The sequence below is a fragment of the Phytophthora infestans genome, genomic scaffold (assembly GCF_000142945.1).
Source record: "Phytophthora infestans T30-4 supercont1.9 genomic scaffold, whole genome shotgun sequence".
Lineage (NCBI taxonomy): Eukaryota > Oomycota > Peronosporomycetes > Peronosporales > Peronosporaceae > Phytophthora > Phytophthora infestans.
In genome coordinates, this window is record NW_003303750.1 from 303,265 (window position 1) to 308,367 (window position 5,103).

Genomic DNA, 5,103 nt, shown 5'->3' on the forward strand with positions numbered 1-5,103 from the left:
CGCACGCACGACTTCACCTGTGTAGATGATGCGGGGGGGGGGGCTCGATAATGAATGAAGCCATGGTCAGTAGTAAAAGGTTTTGATATCTTTTTGTGAACACTGCTCTCTTATTACATGTACCTATTATAATAGTAATACAGTTTTTTAATAAAACATGTTGTAATGGGGCTGGTTCTGCACTTGGTACTGTCCAATCGCAAAAACCATATGAAGGCGATCTGTGAATAAGTTTGAGGGTACAGTACACTGTACTGTGATTATCGTCTCCCCAGGGCTTACTGGTTTTGTTTTGGTAAATAATTGCTTCAGCTTATTTACGAATTACTGTACTTTCATACAGGTACACTAAGGTAAGGTAAGGTAAGGTAAGGCAAGGTAAGGTAAGGTATTTAAACTACGTGTTCGCGTAGCTAAACAGATACACTGTACCAACAAAATAAAATTGTTTCTGCTGTTTTTGCTGCACCATATGCGAAATGAGCCAAACTTTTTATCTCATATGGTGCAACAAAAACAGATTAAGTATTCTTATATTAAATAACAAAGAGTTGTACAGTTCTGAAATAACAAAGAGTTGTACAGTTCTGTGGTCAATACTCTTATAAATAGCACTGCCACCGGTAAAGTAAAAGAATACATATTAATAAGTATTATCCCGGCCGAAAAGGCTTGGAGAAAAAAATAAAGTCAGGTGGTCTAAATGTGTTCAGCATTTTAGACGTGTTTGCCCTCCTTTGAAAGCTTGCTGTCTGACCAAACTGACCAGCTATGCGGCACGAGTTATATTGTAGCGGTATTGTCTGGATTAAGCCCGTAGTTTATTATCTCGATTTCGAAAAGGAGGTACTGTAGCTGGGACATTACACCAGTTCAAAATGACGTAGCTTTTTCTTGGCGTTCATCTATCTACTCAAATTATATCAGCATGTTGATTGGTATGTTAATTTCCTACAGAGACGATTTATAGCCAAAACGGGCTCCTGGAACGAGAGCAATGGGCCGAGACCCTCGTCGATCAGCAATTTTGACGTTGTTGCTGTTAAATATCAGATCTAACATTCCATTAGTCGTGCTGCTTATTTATGATACATTACAGGTGATTAAAGACGAAGCGTGAGCAGCACCACAAATGTCTGAAAAACACATCAAGTACAGGTTTTCACAGCAAACATACGGAGAGCATATAATAATTTGGAAGAACACAAAGCACATTTGGAAAACACAATGCTTTGAGAAAATTCACACAAAACTACATGGCGTGCACGATATCAACATCTCTGCCAACACCACGTACACTTCAGCTTTCACCCTCAAACAGAAGCCCCCCCCCTCCCCAGGCCCGACACCATGCCACGCACCCACGACTGGAACTTACTCGCCTGTGACTTGACCGAAGCCGATGCTGACATGCTGCTGCAGAGTATGAAGGCGTTCACAGCAGCGAAGAGCCAGCTGATGCCGTGCACCTTGTGTGCGTCTTCTACTCCCCACTCAATGCGCTACAAGCTCCTGTCGTGCGAATGCGCGCAGTGTAAGGCTGTGGCGCCGTTTGCAAAGTGTCAATGGCGTGGAAAGAAGGTTACTTGTTTAGCGTTGAACGCGGTAACGCTCTTTGAGCTCGGCGAATATTTTTCACCGGCGAATCCACGCCAGAAGCCGAAAGTCACACGTTTGCAAAAGGCATACACCCAAGAGTTAGCCAGCGAAAACCTTACCCCTCTCCGTATCTTGCATGCCATGACACGGAAGTTTGGGAAGACTCTACAAGAGCTGCCAGAGCTACGCAAAGTTCAAAATGCTGTGAACCACTACCGCCGCACAGAATTAGGTGGAAGTGACCGCTACGGAGAGCTTTCATCACGTGTAGCCGCCGCGGCGTACAGCGGCCGCGAGGCGGAGCATGATGCTTTCACGTTTACCGCTAGAACAGACGGGTTCGGCAAGCCCGTTGTTGGTGATGGATCTGACACCCACCCTTTTGTTGTGGGTGTGACGACAAAGTCACTGTTGCGCTCTGCTGACCGAGATTCGGCCTCATTCGTTCTCCACATCGACGCGACGCTCCAGCTAGCGCCGACTAGCTACCCTGTGATTGTATGCGGCATGTCTGATGGCGCAAGACAGTTCCACCAATTGGCTCTCTTTTATTACATCGCAGCTGGAAGAACGTCACTACACGGATGCCTTGTCAGGACTGCAGACAATCTACACCAAAGTAGTTGGCAAGCGACTGAATGCTCAGTATATTATGGGCGACGCAGACAAAGCCCAATTTAACGGTATTAAAACCGTTTTTGTGCTGCTGGTGAGTACATATCTCTTATGTGCTATTATCATGTCGTAGCTAAGGTTTGACTTGCCCTAAAGGAGCGCACTAACAGACTGCATGGGGATCTGGCTGCTGAAGTGTTTCGTGGGATTTATGATCTTCACTTTGCGGCAAATAAGGAAGATTTTTTGGCACGAAAAATGAAAGTCTTGGCGGATTGGAGAACGCATTCGGAGCTGGACACGTTTCGTGTGTACATGGAGAAGCAATGGCTGCGAGGAAACTTCTGTAAGTGGCAGGTTTATTTTACACCACCAGGCTTCGAATCAACAAACAATCCGTGCGAAACCTTTAACCCAGCTTTCAAGCGTGACTACACGCAAAAGCGCAAGCTGAAGCTTGCCGTTCTGCTTCAACAGACGCAGTACTGTTGCAGTCATCGGTCCATGGCACCGACAGAGTTTGCGCCTAGACGTATATCGGACAAGCGCCTGGCTGCACGAACAACAGCACTTCGGCTTGCGCCTCAATTCCAGCGGAGCGGCAGTGGCAATGTCTTCATCGCAGCGCAGACGCCCCAGTGTTAATCAGCAGTAGGTTCGCCACCGGGTATCAATGGTGGCAGCCCCTTACCCGGTGTACCGACTGCTCCACAGCATCCTCATATTACTACCAGCGCTGCAGACCAGCAGTAAGTGCACTAGCGGAACGGACACCCGGCGTCTGCAGTGGTGCCAGCCACGCCTCCAGTGCTTTGGCCTCCCTGGTCTTCCGCCACAGTCTCTCCGGAGCGACAGCTTCTTCGTGCCCAATTTTGCTCCGCCGTTTGGCAATTTGCAGGCCCAAGTCACCAATCACAAAGACAATTCTTGGAACGTTCCGCTTTGCATTTTGCAGTGCGGCTCGAGAGTCTCGAGTCGAGACAGACCATGGCCATTCCTTGTTCGTGTGCTAAAATGGATTTTACTGTGTTTGTCAGAATACTTACTGTGCTGAACATATTTTCTCGTGATTAAACCAAGTGTGTAAAAGAGAATGAAAAGGTTTGACGATGTGCATTCGATACGAGAGGTATTGTAACACCAGCTGTATTTTGTTTAGCAATGATGATTAAGTGCACAATCAGCGTAATCAAATCGTAATTTATCCAAAAAAATGATTGGGAATCCTCGACTGTTATCCCCATTAAGCCAATAGCAAAGCTTGTAACGTCGTACGTGGCAGACTCTCAAATGCAAAGAAATTCTGCAACAAATAGTGGGTAATTTTGGTAGCCAGAATGATGGGGAAGGACTTCGAATTTGCAAAAACGGACCATAGATTCGGACTCACAAGCCCGAATCTGGGTCAGAGGCCGAATTTACCCTAAATATCGAAATGTCGATCTAGGTTTTGTAACGGGATCGAATCTAAATTTTGCTGCAAAGTTTGTCCAAGGTTTGGCCGGGATACTACATGTATTGATAATCGTCTTGATTGCAAATGTATAGAAACATAAATTTGCTTCAGCCACACCGGTTGGAGTCGAATCTAGGTGAAACGAGAGGACACGGCAATAGCATTTCTAGCCATAGGTTACAGATACCTAGGAAAAAGATACATCCACAGTTTTGTCAAAGAATAGAAGAATGAGGAAGAGAAGCCTTCAGTCACTCACTCAATGGCTCACGACGAATGACTGAGCAGATATGCATGCACTAGTGGGTGTGGCAGTCAGGGATTGATTTTAGAATGATTTTTTGCCAAAACACTATACAAGACCAGTATTACTGTTCGCTAAACTAATACTCGTTTAATAATACTTCAATGATAGCGAGACAAGGAGAAGAATTTCTTTAGTAGTAGTACTACCTTAAATTTTAGACCATTGGTGACGACGACCATCTAAATGGTTCGGACCAAGGCCAAAACAGAAGAAAGAAAATGCATCAAATGCAGGCAATCTTTAAATGCTTGCCTACAACATCTTGGATGTCTAATTAAGCCAGAATGACCCCTCATTATAACAGGGCAGCCGAAACGAATGGTGCTTGCCGTACAAGCCTCTGAAGCGGTCCTGTGCGACGACCGTTCCAGCGTGTGACCAACTTCACCGGCAAACTTCACTATAAGCATTTCAAAAATACTCCCGACACAAAAAACATTCTAAATCGTAGCAAGAAGGCGTGATTCTGCTGTCCAATCCTCAAATGCGTTGCTCAAAGGAAGCTAGTAATTAGATAGTAGCTAGCTATTACAAGCCGTTCAGGAGCTAATTTAATAGCTACTGTAGTGGTATTAGCTGTCTTCACTCGCCAAACTACTAGCTACAATAGAAGTTTAGTAATATATTGGTATTAATTAGTATGTGACGACTGGTGAGAGCACGGCGCAGGGCAAAGGAAGAGTCGCGTGACGAGAATCCTAGCGGAAAAGGGCGGCGAGAGGCCAGCGATGGGGGCTCGAAGGTAAGGCACGAGAGGCTACTGATGTGCCTCGAGGAAGGTAAATAGGAAAGGGAGATTGAAATGGTTAGTTGTTTGTCGGCAAGAAGAAAGCGCTTGCTAGCATTCCCTTGGAGGCCTATGTAAGTATATGCATTTCACTATACTATATTTGTTGGATTATGTCACGGTCTACAGTGAACCGGTTCAGGCGCCCACTATGCGGATTGACACGGGAAAGAGGTTCGGCTGGCTGTCGGAGGAGTTTCTGCAGAATGATAACTATCGCTTATATCACCTCTACATTCTCACAGTATCATCTCTGTTTAGCAGGCTATGGGTTCAATAGTTCATACTGATACCGTGGACAAAGCTCACGTCAAGCCGGAAACAGATCCTAGTCGCGAA